The sequence below is a fragment of the Cynara cardunculus genome (assembly GCF_001531365.2).
Source record: "Cynara cardunculus var. scolymus isolate 2C chromosome LG 13, CcrdV1, whole genome shotgun sequence".
Taxonomy (NCBI): domain Eukaryota; kingdom Viridiplantae; phylum Streptophyta; class Magnoliopsida; order Asterales; family Asteraceae; genus Cynara; species Cynara cardunculus.
This window is the reverse complement of record NC_037540.1, coordinates 39,400,891-39,417,140: the sequence shown is the minus strand read 5'-3', so window position 1 is coordinate 39,417,140 and position 16,250 is coordinate 39,400,891. Positions and strand designations below refer to the sequence as shown.

Here is a 16,250-nt window from a genome sequence, read left to right as displayed (position 1 = left end):
TAAATTGACATCTTGTTACCTATTTTTTTCATTGGTTTATGAAAATGGGTCATCTTCCCTTAGCACTATAAATTTATAAAAACAAAATATTTAAATTATCTATAACCCTGACAGGATAAATATATATTGAGATATGTGGGTCATGTTACGAGAAAAAATAGAAAATCTTTCGACTATAGCTTAGACCAGTAAGGTACCAGATTTAGATCTCACAAGATAAGGACTTCAACCCCTGTTTGCACCAATATTTACCAATATGAAAACACAGGTTTAGCCATCACACTTGAACTCTCCTTTCATCTTTGTCTTATTATTCCACACTGCAATTCAAAAATTAACTCCTTAGGCTGCTTCAACAATGGCTCTCTCCTCTGCTTCATTATCAGGACAGGTCGTGAAGGTGGCACCCTCCACCTCTGACGTGTTCGGTGAAGGAAGAGTCGCCATGTGGAAAACTGCTGCCAAGCCCAAGACTGTTTCATCTAGTAGCCCGTGGTACCGTCCAGATAGGGCCAAGTACTTGGGACCCTTCTCTGGTGAGGCTCCATCATACCTTACAGGAGAATTCCCTGGTGACTATGGTTGGGACAATATTGGACTGTCAGCCGACCCTGAGACTTTTGCTAAGAACCGTGAGCCGGAGGTCATCCACTGCTAGTGGGCAATTCTTGGAGCACTCAGATGTGTCTTCCCTGAGCTTCTATCCCGCAACGGAGTTAAGTTCGGTGAGGCTGCATGGTTCAAGGCTAGATTCTAAATCTTTAGCAATGGCAGGCTGGATTATTTGGGTAACCCAAACTTGGTACATGCACAAAGCATATTGGCAATTTGGTCTGCTCAAGTGATCTTGATGGGTGTTGTTGAAGGTTACAGAATTGTCGGAGGACCCCTCGGAGAGGTGGTTGATCCTTTGGACCCAGGAGGAAGCTTTGACCCATTGGGCTTAGCTGATGATCCTGAGGCTTTTGCAGAGTTGAAGGTGAAGGAGATCAAGAATGGAATATTGGCTATGTTTTCAATGTTCGGGTTCTTTGTTCAAGCCATAGTGACCGGAAAGGGTCCATTAGAAAACCTTGTTGACCATCTAGCTGATCCAGTTGCCAACAATGCATGGTCTTTCGCAACCAACTTTGTTCCTGGAAAGTGAGATCAATAGATGGAAATGTAGTTCTCAGAGAATGTTTTCAAAAGTTGGCGGATATGACTTGTAAATTGAATTGATTAAAATCGTCCATTAAGGAATGAAAAATCGTACCTCGACTGCATTGACTAAATAGAGTATATTTACACATTTTACATAAAGTTTTAAACCAAGTTGCATTTGACCCAACCTCTAGCTTTCTATTTCCTCTTCCAAGTATGTAATATTCTCTCCAAAATTTGAAATTTACTGCTTTTTTATATCTCAAAATACACACAGAATAATGTTGCCATATTGGATATCAGTTGTAGTTAATGTTTTTATTGATGCTCCAAATTGAATCACTCCTGCACATAATTATACGAGGTTATGAACCAATGGATGGCCGATATTCGATACAAGTGTGGTTTAACCATAGAACAAATGTTAAATCAAGCTCAATGTCCCACTTAGGAATGTTATCGAGTATAATCACGTTCTTGAAAGAGAGATTCATAATTATAAGGAAACGGCTTATTATCTTTACAATACAAAGAGACCTAGTATTATTGCTTGTTAACATTTGGTGGTCCGTTACTTCAATAACGAGAGGGATTATCACAATCCTTTATTTCAGGAGTGCAATGACAACATCTTGTAGTAACTTGACTACTGTTGTATCCTCTGGACGATCAAATATTCCTTGCGTTTTGATCAAATACGCTTTTTAACCCTCAAATAAGTTGATGTGTTATGAATCGATCAAAAAGTAATATGTTGTTGATGGCCTTTCAATTGTTTGGAAGCATTCTTACCGTTTAGATTGGAAAAACGGTTGTTTACCTTTTCTATTGCCATAAACATTGACCAAAATACTGGTTCCTCCTTGTTTTAAGCAGCCACATGTAATTCCTGCTATTATATCATATATCCTTTCATGGGTTCTATAGTAGATCTTGTTTGTGTATTGGAAAAATGAATAGTTCTTGCCAACACGTAATTTACACCCTGGGTTTGTTCATACTTACACATAAACAAGTCAGCTTCATGGCATGCATCATGTGTAAGAATGAACAAATTCTGGATGCTAAGTTACAAATGTTTCTCCACGTATAATTTACTATACAAATGAAAAAGAAAACTAAAGAAAGGTTCATTCAGAGTTGCAAGAAACTAGACTTGAGGTTGTATTTGGTACATGAGATAGGACTGGACCAGTGTCATGTTGTTTCATAGGACATATTTTAGTTCTAAATTATTCATTTTGTATATTTGTCTACGTTAAGTTGCACATAAATTAATGTAATCGCATTACATCCTTCATCTATTGCATGGTTTGGTCGTGTTCGGTTAGACTAACGGTTTTTGTTTAGTTTTAGGTTAATCATGCGAAGATGGTGATGGGCTCTGGAGCAAGTTTATAGGGAAACCAAAAGAATGTGAAGGAAAATGCAAGAAAAAGAAAAGAAGGGAAAAATTGTGTTGAAGAATGGCATGATCCATGCCAAGTTTTTGGAAAACATAAGTGCATGGATAGTCGTTGTTGTGCGGTAGGTTTGGTACAGGCTGTGCCAAAATTTAAAGATAATATGCACGGTCGTGTGTGAGCTCCATACAGTTTTGCACAGGCCGTGCCAAGCAGAATGGCAGAACTTGATCTCAATTTTTGATCCATTTTTGCGCTCATCATTTGTAGTTTTTTTTACCATGTTTTGGCTGATTTTTGTGTAAGGTAGTAAGCATATATCTCCCCATGCTTAGACATTGTGCATCCAAACTTTTTGAATATTATTAGTTGCTTAAATTGTTATCTTTCTATCATATTCACATTTGTTGGTTTGTTGGATATATGCTTGTTCAATTTTAATGTTAGATCTCCATTTCATGATTGGTCGATGTTTGTTACGTTATTAAATAATGTTTGCATTCTCATGTACTTAGGTACATCTTGAGATGTTTTATTGGATTTTTTTTAAGCTAAACATTTTGGCTACCCCATTTTTTACCACATAACACACACTTCTAGAAAATAGGGTATTAGCGACGGAACTAATCACCTCGCTAATTAGCGATGGATAGGTCACAAACGTATTATGTCGTTAATCCGTCGCTAAATAGAGAGTGATCGGCGAGGGAATGGGATTCTGGTCTATCCTTTACTATTCGCTCGCTAATCCGTACAAGGGATTAGTGAGGGAATGAGTTTGTGGTCTATCCTTCGCGAATCCATAGCTTATTAGTGAAGGATTAGTGATGGAACGGGTTTGTGGCCTATCCATCACTAATAGCAAGGGATTAGCGATGGACACGTATCATCTGTCGCTAATTAGCGAGGAATTATCGACCGACTGGCCTATTTTTCTTATTTTCTCATTTGTATGTGTTATATATACATGTGTATGTGTTATATATATACGTCGTTCCATATTATACATATGCATATATCATGTGCATATACAGATGTGTTACAATTAGATCTACGTATATATTATTGTAGATACGTGTAGTAACAGATCCTTAAGGGGCCTAGGGGGCATGGCCCCCTTGATTTTTTCAACTCCAATTACTAATATATTATTATATTTCTTAAATTTATAGAACATTTAATATATTAATATTTGGCCCCTTTCACTTTTAATATTTGAAAATTTGGGTTAGAACAAGTAGATTTGGAAACTGAAATATGGGTTATTTCGGATCACATCGCTTTGTGACGAAATTAATGGTCGGTTGTAGAGAAAATTGATCAATGTAAAGATTAATGGAACAAAAACAAAATATACATGTTCAAGCATATTTATATAAAAAGATAAGTTTTAGCCCCATAGGTTATAAGGCTCGTGTTCTGCCCTTGGATACGTGAATATGTTGTATAAATGTTTATATGCATATGTATATGTGAATGTATAGATAACGTCCGTGTGTTGTTTGGTATCAGCGTATGATGATGTGATGTATATGTGTAAATGTACATGTATGTGTATATATATGTGAATGCATGCATAGATAATGGGGAGGGATAAAATGCAAACCAAGCCATTTGTAAAAACCTTGAAAACATCATTCAACCAATCATAACTTTTCTTTTTTTCTTTTTTTTTTAATTATGATGATTGATTAGTCATTTTTATTGCGGAGACGTTAGTTATGGACATTATCATCTTCATTCTATTAATTTTAGTAAAAAAATTCTTCAAAATGAGAATATATATGAAACAATTTAATTTTTACATAGAAACAAAAATATATTAAATAATTTCATGAAATGTTTTCACTAAGTTAAAAAAATGAAATTTGATGGTTTTCACGGTTTGTACAAATGGCTTGGTTTGCATTTTATCCCTCCACTAGATTATATATATGTGTATATATGAATGCATGTATAGATAATTATAATGTATGTGCTTGTGTTGTTTAGTAACGGCATACAAATGGGTAATAAGTCACCCTTGATGTTATTGAGCCTTAATAAGTCATAAAGAGTCTTATTGGGCTATAATGGACTTAGTGGGTGTTAGTGATCTTATTGAATCAATTAGACAACATATTCATATTTAAGCCCATTCCCTTCGACTAGGCCGTAAAGCAGGCCTATCTCAGTGATTGGCGGAGGGAGTGGGACGGTGGGGACTTCTCACGCATTAGATTGCACCACCTTGTATTGGATCCCAAAGAGGTTTTAGGTCCAGATGATTGACTAGGTATTTATATTTATGTGAGCTTTGTGTGTTGATTTTTTTAGACCGACTTATGTGTTATGTTTTTAAGAGGTGTAGGATACTAAGCCTTATACACCAAGTTTGAGGGGGTGTCGTCTAGGCACACCGGGAGATCGATCAATATTTCACAGCATCGCCACAAGATGGTGAGTATACAATTTTCTGAATATGTAATTAGTTTTATATATTTACTAACAATTTAAGTTCATTGTCTAATGTAGGCACAAGTAATGGGTCGCGAGTAGACGACTACTGAGATGTTTGAGCGTACCCACTGCATGAGATGGAAGTTCAGTCCAAGTTTTTCCGCCCCGCCGCCTACAGTTCCTCCTCAGTTCAGTTACCTTAAAACAACTAGGTTTCATGAAAGTTTTCTAAAACCGTTACTTTCTTTTACAGATTCGTTGGGTAGGTTTAAAGTAATATTTTTAATAAACGTAGTGATGCAGGTTGGTTGAGAATGTGATTATCATTGGTAATTAGAATGTTTTAATTGTTACAAGCAGACATTGGCTATGTTGTATTTACAGCCGTTATACTATTGAAATGTCTATAGATATAAGCCTACCCATTTTTCTTTTGGTAAATGATAAGAGTGATTTCAATCGCTTAGGAATGAGTCCAGTCTAGTATAGATCCCAACACCCCTCTCCCTGATGAGATCTCTTTGGGAGCAGAGTTTAGGAGGACGGAGGATGAAGGAAGGGTTGTCCCTTTGATTTCAGGATCTCGCAAGATCCCTCTTATGCTATAGCCGGTCAATATAGCAGTAGCACCGGGAGATCACAAGATACTGGATCAGTAGCGAAAGTATGTTGGTTATATTGTTATGTATTTTGTCATTATTGCTTTTCATTGCATAAAAATTATTGATTTTTGTCAAATATTGAATATTTACAAGTAGCAGAGTTGAGAGAGAAGTTGGAAAACGTATAGGAGGAGGCCCAATGCATGTGGACCGAGCTCGAGGCCAAACGGAAGAGAGGGCAGATCGGAGGCGCAACAGGCTGATACGCTACCCAGTTAGCCAAGAATATCATATTATAGGTAGTCAGGATACACTTCGCCCTTCTCCCAGCTTTGGTACCTCCTGGTAATTACTGAACATTAGGTTGTATAAGTTTGGTATTTTAAATTATATGAATTGGTTTTAAATTTTATGGATTTGTTATTTTTAATTTGTTGGCTTGTTCTTGTTTGTTATTATTGTAGACAGGTTTTGTATAAAAAATGCAGTAAATATAATTTTGTAACTTTTTTAAATTACTAAATTCAGCGTCGAATCTGTCGCTAAAAATTCTCTGGCCCTCGCTAATTCGTCGCTAAAAGTCCCTTATTGATCCTTCATTAAAGGGTTTTGTCGCTTATTCATAGCTAAAAGGTTCCCTCGCTAATACGTAGCTAAAGGTTCCCTCGCTAATACATAGCTAAAAAGTTTCCTCGTTGATCCGTCGCTAAATGGTTCCCTCGTTAATCTGTCGCTAAATGGTTTCCTCGTTAATCCGACGCTAAATGGTTCCCTCGTTAATCCGTTGCTAAAGGTTCTCGTTGTTAATCTGTCGCCAAAAGATTCTCTCGCTAATCCGTCGCTGATAAGAGTCCGTCGTTAATTCGTCCCTAAAAATTGATCTGTCGCTAATGTTCGTTGTTGATCCGTCGTAAATAGCATTACCCACAACCTTTTGACCCACGGACTATCAACGACAAATCAGCGTCAGATTAGACCTTTAACGACAGATTAGCAACGAAAAATAGTCCTCAGTTTTGTAGTGACATTGACCCTAAACATTTTACCCACATCAAAACAATACGATTTTGAAGCAAATATTTGATGCTTCTATTTCATCATCATCGATTTGTTTAGCAACTGCACTATTGCCATCGGTATTTGATGCCAGCATTATCATTGGCAATTCCCACTTTTTTAGAAACATTACAGTGTCGAAATCCCTAAATTTTATAGTAGTCCTTTGAGCCCCGAAATGATCTAACTTCACACTACCAAAACACATGGATGGTGACCAAATAATGCTCCAATTCTATGATGAACAATATTGGCTTTGATATTGAGTAAGAGATAAACCACGATTCTTGTCAAAGCCTTGCGGCTCATGGGTATTTGTTATCAAGGACAAACGTAAAATGACCAGGCATGTGAGTCTTGGTGAAAATGTCGATAGTCTGATCAGTGGAGGAAATAGATAGGAGACGAATGGTGTGTCTAACAACATGTTGACGAACAAAACGATAGTCAATCTCGATAGGTCTGGTGTGTTCATGGAAGAAATCATTAAAAAGGATCTGAATAGCCCTTCGTTTGTCACATCAAAAAACATTAGGAGACGATTGAGCAATTCCCATATCTAAAATAAGTCATCAAAGCAAAACGAGCTCTAAAGTAGTGTCTGCAAGCGTACAATATTCAGCTTCAGTGCTAGAAGGGGCCATAAGAGATTGTTTCTTGTTGGTCCATGTAATAATGGAGGTCACAAGAAAGAAGCAATACCCAATAGTGGAGCAATGATATGTATATCCCCATCCCATTCAACATCAAAATAGCCATGTAACTGCAATGAAGATGTTGAAGAAAAGTATAGGCCACAAAACATAGTGCCTTTGATGTAATCAAGAATTCTCAAAACAACAGTATAATGAGTTGTATGAGGAGAAGCCATGAAGTGGCTGACAACATGAATTGCATAGGCAAGATCTAGACATGTGACTGTCTAGAAGACCAATGATCCTACTAGTTGGAGGTATATTGTAGGAAATTGGGAGTGTCCTATAAACCCAATTTTGGTGTAGTGTTTCAATATTGATTGTGAGCTAGAGTGAATGAACATAAAGATTTGCAAAGAAAAATCATATTGCGTTTCTTTGTTTACCTTTGAATTCAGGATTTAGGTTGTGGGTGGATTTTTTGTTGTGGGTGTTTGAGTGATCGAAGGGGGAATTAAACTCACTCATAACCCACAGCTCTGCTGGTATAATGGAGGTTTAGGAGCTATTGATCTTCAACCGCGTTTGAGCGGACAACCGTGTAACCTACGGCTTAGCCTAAGCCGCTTGCCAAGGTGCACTCACCACTGTTTTAGAGCAGAATTGGGCCTGCTTCTTGCTGTTCTAGAAGGACGCAAAAGAGCAATAAAAAAGTATAATGAGTTGTATGAGGAGAAGCCATGAAGTGGCTGACAACATGAATTGCATAGGCAAGATCTAGACATGTGACTGTCTAGAAGACCAATGATCCTACTAGTTGGAGGTATATTGTAGGAAATTGGGAGTGTCCTATAAACCCAATTTTGGTGTAGTGTTTCAATATTGATTGTGAGCTAGAGTGAATGAACATAAAGATTTGCAAAGAAAAATCATATTGCGTTTCTTTGTTTACCTTTGAATTCAGGATTTAGGTTGTGGGTGGATTTTTTGTTGTGGGTGTTTGAGTGATCGAAGGGGGAATTAAACTCACTCATAACCCACAGCTCTGCTGGTATAATGGAGGTTTAGGAGCTATTGATCTTCAACCGCGTTTGAGCGGACAACCGTGTAACCTACGGCTTAGCCTAAGCCGCTTGCCAAGGTGCACTCACCACTGTTTTAGAGCAGAATTGGGCCTGCTTCTTGCTGTTCTAGAAGGACGCAAAAGAGCAATAAAAAAGTTGTTGTTAGGGAATAGATTAGGATAGGTGCACCGGTGGATCACATCTTTTCGATTATCGATTGGTTAACTAGACGTTTAAATGGTCGTCCTCGAGATCTATTGGAACAAATTTCTAGTCCTCGGAGAGTTGATGAGCAGTTTGTGTTTAAATGTTTTTGACTAGTACAATGATGTATATAATATTGTTTGCTCTTGGCACAAGTTGTAGAAGCTAACGAGTGTTTGCCACACTGCCAAACAGCAACATTTTCGGCGATAATATACGTCGGAAATCTTTATATCCGACGGATATAGCCGCCGGAAATATTGGCGCCGGTGATTAATTTCTCGGCGAATTTACCATTTTCCGGCGGATTCCGGCCGCCGGAAACTTTCCACCGGTTTATTTAAAAATTCGTGATTAAATTAAGAAAATGTTTAAGTTTAAAAAAAATGGATTAGATTACCGGAGGAAACATCCGCCGGAAAAAAAAATATTTAAAATAATATTTATTTCTTTAAATATTACCGACGGATACATCCGCCGGAAATCCGCCAGATATTTATTTTAATTTTAAATTGATTATTTTTATTCATTAAATATTTTACTTAGTTCCGGCGGATATATCCGTCAGAAATATATTAAATTATTAATTTTAGAATATTTTTACAACTAATATTTAAAACCTGTAATTCTGTAGAATATTAAAAAAACTAAAAAGACGAAATGCAACTAAATATCATATATTAAACTAAACAATAATTATCTCAACCAAATAAAAATTAAATTGCTCCAAAAACTAAATTGTTACAAACAAACAGACAATATTCAATTGAGTGGCGGAGAGAAATGTTGAGATTGACTGAGCTGTCAAACCAAAGCAGTCATATCTTCAGTTGTTTATCTCGTCGCCCATCTAATATGATCCATTAAAATCCAACTAACCCAACTAGCATCCACTAAAGCCCAATAAAACCGTTAAAGCTCAATACGATGCCTTAAAGCCCAGTACGATCCAATAAACCACAACTAACTTTCACTAAAGTTCAATACGATCCAATAAACCACAACTAACATTCACTAAAGCCCAATACGATCCAATAAACCACAACTAACATTCACTAAAACCCAATACGATGCATTAAAGCCTAATACGGTCCATTAAACCATAACTAAATCCATTAAAATCCAATACGTTGCATTAAAACCCAATACGATCCATTAAAGTCCAATACGTTGCATTAAAGCCCAATACGATCCATTAAAGTCCAATACGATTTGTTAAAGCCCAATACTATCTATTAGGCCACTCATATTTTTCAACTCGTTTGACAACCATTTTCAGCCAAGTATTTAATTAAAGATATATAAATACTTAAAAGTTAAAAAGGTTTTCTCAACCTTCAAATAAGGGAAATTGTTGGACCACAGAATGGAAGGGACGCTGACGGGGGAATGCTTCTTCTTTCTCGTTGTCTCATTTCAACGGCCGGGAAAGCGATGTCGATAACCCAAATTTTAGATTTATAAATCTAAAATTCTAATTGAAAACAAAAATATTTTATATTTATTTTTAACAAAAAAAAAACGCACATCACTCATCAAACAACATTGATTTATATGCCACATCATTTATCATATCAACGTTATAACCGGTTAATGCAATTTACCATTTCTTATACTTTTTCTAGATGCACTCTAGATAATTTTGTTTTTGACTCTATCCCCATTTACAATGCACTTTTGTTAATATCTTATTTATGGATTTTGTATTCATCGACCATATACCATTTGTCTCTCATGGTATGTAATTTTTTTTTGAAATATATAATATATCTATACTATATTATAAAACATTTGATAAAAACTCTTAAAAACCATTTATTATGCATAAAAATACTGTGTATTAATGCATATTACTTAAATTTTAAGATTACAAGGCATATAGAAATTATTGTACATCAAATAACATCAAAAGTGTTGGTTTCAGAAGACGAAATGTCTAATGTTTTTTTGCCCGGAGAACTAATTGGATTGTTGCGAGCGGAAGGAATGGGGTGCGCTTTGGAAGAAGCAATCTGTTACCGAGCCTTCTTATTGGGAATAACAAGAGCATCTATGAATACTCAAAGTTTCATATCTGAAGCGAGTTTTCAAGAAACTGCTCGAGTTTTAGCAAAATTATACATAAGTACAATTTATTAAAGCTTCATTTTTGAATTCGTATAACTAAATACAGATAAACCTAATCAAATGTGGGATAAACATCTCATTTTAAATATAAAAAATTCAAATATAATTAGGATAATTATTGAGTTCTAACAGAATCATTATCTTTATAAAAAATTTAAATCAAAAATAATTTACTTCACTATTTGACTTAAATTGAATTACAATAAAAAAATTCAATTAAAGATATTGTACAAAAAAAATAAAAACTTTTAAATATTTAATTTGATATTAATATCGATATATTTTTCCAAATTTTTTATGATATATTCAAATTTATTTTTATTCAAAAGTAAAAATATTATTTTTCTCATAACCACATAAACCGTATTATATCAACAAAAACAAAAAAATAAAACAGAACATTAAAATGAAAATGTATTTCGTTGCATTGCGTGAGTACTCTTCTAGTTTATATAAAACAAATGCAACAAATAAACTCATATATCATCTTCATTATTGATGAGATTTGAACTTTTGACCTTCTAAGAAACAAAAGACTCAGATACTGCTAGACCGTTCGTATCGAAACACTTACATTTTTTATTTAGTTTTGTTTATCTTAGAATATAATTATTTGGCCCAAACAAAAGCTTCAAAACAAATATTATTTAAATAAATAATAGGTATTATTTTCTTACTCATAGAAATAGTGTCTCCATGGCCAATGCATGGATCTCTCATTAAAGTCCAACCCACCAAACATCATAAATTTAAAGTTGCAAATGGTTGTAACCAAGACCAACCATATATTAATTGCATACCTAATAATATAACATAAATCACTATTCATAATTGCATCTTAATATAGTATGTGCAAGACACTTAATGGCTAGATGTTGACAGTCAAGATTTTCCAGCATATATAATTGATATTTTTATACAATTTATTTTACACTTTTAAATGAATTCGTGTAAAATAATGATTCCACGGTTTTTAGGATCTTTTTATATGGTTGTGCAAAAAAATCGTGTAAAAACTATGTCGACATTTTTACACGAGTTTTAAAACATAACCAAATAAAATAAAATCATTTTTATACGAGTGGTATAGAATTTAATTTAGATATTCCGAATATGTTATTCTTATTTTAAAGAGATTCAAATTCTCTTTGTTTATCGAGCGGTGATTGTTATAAATTATTGGTCGTACTATTTTGTTTACTTGGTTACTATAGAAAATTTATGTAGATGATTAAAAATAAACCGATTATTTTCTCAATCATCCTCGTGTGTGTGTTTAATTTCTACGGAACAGTCCTGACTTTTACTGGTAATTGCAAGAGTTCACCGATGGATAACTTACGGTTTGAGTTGTTAAAATATTGGTCCCATGGTTATCATATCCATCACTAATATGTCGTTACACAGGCTCATCTGCATATCACCGACCGACTAGAAAAAAACTTGGTAAAACAAAACTCCATCTTGACAATCACGAAAGTATAAAATATATTAGCTAATTTTCCATGCACATTTTCCCAAAGCTCAGTGATAGTATCGATGATTCTACGATGATCCATTGGTAGACTATCGATGATTGTTTCTCCGACAAAGACCTTGCCAAACAACACTTATCGACCAATATCTGATCGAAATGACATTAGCAACAGATCTACACTGTATTAATCTGTCAGTATTAGTTTTCTATTTTGTAGTGATACTTGAAGCATTTATTGAGTGCTTTGGATTTCATGAGATAAGGTGGTAGTGAATTGTGACAACCAAAGTGCAATTCACGTTATTGAAACTTTGCCATTTAGTTCGTTGAAGAAACACATACAAGTATGGAATCCTTTCTTGTTGATATGCACAAAGACAATTTACATGTCTCTTGAAGATACACACAGATGAGAATGTGGCATACATGTTTACTATAAAAGTAAGAATGTGATTGAGTGGAAAACTTTAATTTTATTATTACTTGTATGTGTGTGTATATATATATATATATATATATATATCTTGAGTAAATGGTAACCTACAAAACTAAATTGCAACTAATAATCAAGTGATTATAAGAGTAAATCATAACTTACAATCAAATGATTATGAGAGAATATTTAATTAATGTAGGATTGGTAGTGAGTATCTATATCATGCCCTAGCAAAATGTACGATTGGATAGTGAGACCAATCTTGGACATGAGTTCGTTGAACCGTGTTCTTGCAAATGGCTTAGTGAGAGCATCAACTAGTTGATCCTTGCCAGTAATATAGTCAAGAGCTAGATGCTTCATTTTTGACTGAAACTTAGAATTGGCGGCAACATACATAGCTCTCATATTATCATATAATATATTATCGGTGATATGATGGGTAGATGACCTAGCTCATAAATTGAGTGTTGGACCCATAATACCTTTGTCGTAGTTCCAGTAACAGCTCAATATTCGACTTATGTCGATGAACGAGCAAGAGTGCGGTTGTTTACATGAACTCCAAGAAATAGGATTTCAACCAAAGTAAAAATGTAGCCGGTTGTGAAATGTAGTCATCTTTATCACCGGCCTATGAAGCATTTGTGAAGGCATGAACAATAATGGAGGAATGATGACGTAGTAGTAGACCTTGTATAGATATGTCCACTAGGTAGCGTAAGAGTCGTTTGAGAGCCGCCCAATGGTATTCAGTCGGCTTATGCATGTATTGAGATAACCTATTCAAGCAAAAGATACATGTAGTCTGGTTAGAGATAAATATTGTATACTTCCCACAATTGCCCTGTATTCAGTTGGGTTGGGCAAGGGGGTTCCATTATGTAATGTTAGGGTAGGATGAGAAGCTAGGAGAGTAGGAACAAATTCGGTGGTTGCCATGTGAGTACATGTGAGGAGGTATTGTATGTATTTACGTTGGCTAAGAAAAATGCCATGAGGGTGAGGTAAGACTTCCACACCAAGAAAATAAGATAGAGTACCAAGAACTTTAAGTGAGAAACAATTGAGAGTTGAGAAATAAAGGAGTTTAGAAGAGCGGGACTTGATCCAGTGATGATGATATCATCAACATAAACAAGAAGAAATCATTTTTATGGCTTAAAGTAAAGGTGAGGCGTCATAAATGGAATTTTTAGAACCACGACCAAGTAGATAGGATTTGAGTTCATTGTACAAAGCATGTGGAGCTTGTTTTAGACCATAAAAAGCTTGACAGAGTTTGCATACATGATTAGGATGAGCTTGACTAATGAAACCATGCGGTTGAACCATAAAGACATCCTCCATCAAAGAGCCTTGGAGGAAGGCATTGTTAATGTCAACTTGGAGAATCATTTGGGTTGTGGCCGGCTTAACCACGGGGGTAAAGGTTTTGGTGTAGTCAAGACCGGGTCTTTGGTGGAATCCTTTAGAAATTAGACGAGCTTTTTAACGGTCGATAGAGCTATCGGGTTTATATTTGGTACAAAAAAAACCCTTTTACATACAATAAGGTTTTGCGATGGAGAAGATGGAACAAGATCCCATGTCTAATTTTTGAGTAAAGCATTGTTCTCATCTTACATAGCTTCACACTATATCAGAGTTTTCAATGCTTGTGTATAGTGGTATGTTTGGTGGAAGTGGGTTAGAAAGAGACATGGAGAGTCATTTTATCAATAGGCCTACTAATGTTAATTTGAAGTCTGGTGATGGGAGGTCATGGTCGGGGAGGAGGTGGAGGATTGGGAGGAGATGAGGGAGTAGAAGAAAACGAAGGTGTCGTGAAGAGAGAATTAGTGGCATTCGACGGGGAAATAGAAGGTGTAGATATATCTTGTGGAGGTTGTACGGGTAATGTAGCGGGTAAGACGGGAAGTTGGAGAGCACACCATTCTTTTGTATCATTGGATGTGTGTGGAGATGTGACAAAGGATGAGATGGAGAAGGGGAACTCATGTTCGATGAATTTAACATGACGAGAGACATATATCTTGTTGAATGTGGGATCAAGGCAATAATAATCACTTTGAGTGGCTGAATATCCAACAAAAATATAAGGAGAGGAGCGAGGATGAAGTTTATCTGTGGTACAGAGACGAAGCCAAGGATGACAGAGACCCCTAAAACTATGCAACTTAAAATAGTTGGGTGTGTGACCATGAAGTTTATGATAGGGAGATTAAAGATTAAGTGTATGATATGGCATTCTATTTGTGAGGTAACAAGTAGTAGCAAAAGCTAGAGACTAATATTTATGTGGCATAGTAGAATAAGTGAGAAGGGAAAGACCGGTTTCAACGATGTGACGATGACGCCACTCCGAGTAGCCATTGTGCTCGACCGTAGTAATGGCATTTTAAGGGGTCCACCCTCTAAGCCTAAATATTCCTCAATGACCTATAGCGTACAAGTAGCATGAAGTAAGGAGGGGAAGTTAGGTGAGTGATGCCATGAGATTCAAGAGTAGGATGTAAACCAATATATTCACCACCATTATCACTAAAGATAGTAATGGTGGATCGTTTGAAGAAATTTTCAACTTTGAGTTTGAATTTAATAAAAATGGCAGTAGCCTCATTTTGTGTTTGAGTGGATAAAACCACACATATTTTGAATAATGGTCAATAGATATTATGCAGTATTTGTAGCCATCATAAGATAGGGTAAGGGAAGTCCAAACATTACTGTAAAGAATATCAAGAGGTTTCCTAGATTGGAAAGTGTTTTGACAGAACAATAAATTATTACTTTTATTGCAATCACAAGAATAGAAATGAAAAGCAACAAACTTGGGAATATTCAAATTGAAAGACTTGTTAATATGATGTAAAATAGAATGAGAGGGATGGCCCAATCGATGATGTCAATCTGTAGGGATGAATTTTGACAGACTGAATGGTGGGACGAGTGGGTTGCCATTCATAAACTCCTGATTTAGTTAGGCCTTGGAGAAGGGGTGTCCCCGTGCAAAGATCCTTCACAAGATAAGAAGTAGGTGAGAATGTAATTGATGCATTATTATCTTGGCAAAAATTTAGGGATTGAGATAATATTATGAGAAATGAAAGGTACATGTAATATATTATTAAGATGGAGTTAAGAAGTGGCAGTAAAAAGAGATGTTGAACCAATGTTTGAGATGGCTAGGCCCGAACCATCTCCAATAATAAGTTCCTCCCGAACATTGTAAAGGGAGTGAAGTGCAAGGTCGGAAAATTTATGAGTGACATGGTGTGTCGCACCACTATCAAGAAGTCAACTATTGGATAAAGTTTTTGAGGGAACAACGAAATAGGCATGTGGAAAAGAAGAAGAGATTGGAGGATAAGAGACTATGACGGTGGAATTGCGTTTGGAAATTGAGTACGAAAGATGGGGCATTTACGCGACATACCATTGACAATGACCCTTGAATAGCTGGATGGGATGGTTTGGGATAGAAGCAGGGAACATATTTGGGATAGTAGAAAGAAGGTAAAAAAAAATATGGATCTTAAGCTCTGATACCATATAGAAGTAAGAATGTGATTGAGTGGAAAACTTAATTGTATTATTAATTGTAGGTGTGTATAATATATATATATATATATATATATATATATATATATATATATATATA

The 16,250-nt window shown here is 35.5% G+C and overlaps 1 pseudogene; it reads left to right on the top strand.

Moving 5' to 3' along the window:
• Window positions 1-340: 340 nt before the first annotated feature.
• Window positions 341-1,147, top strand: LOC112524075 (annotated as a pseudogene).
• The last annotated feature ends 15,103 nt before the right edge of the window (window positions 1,148-16,250 follow it).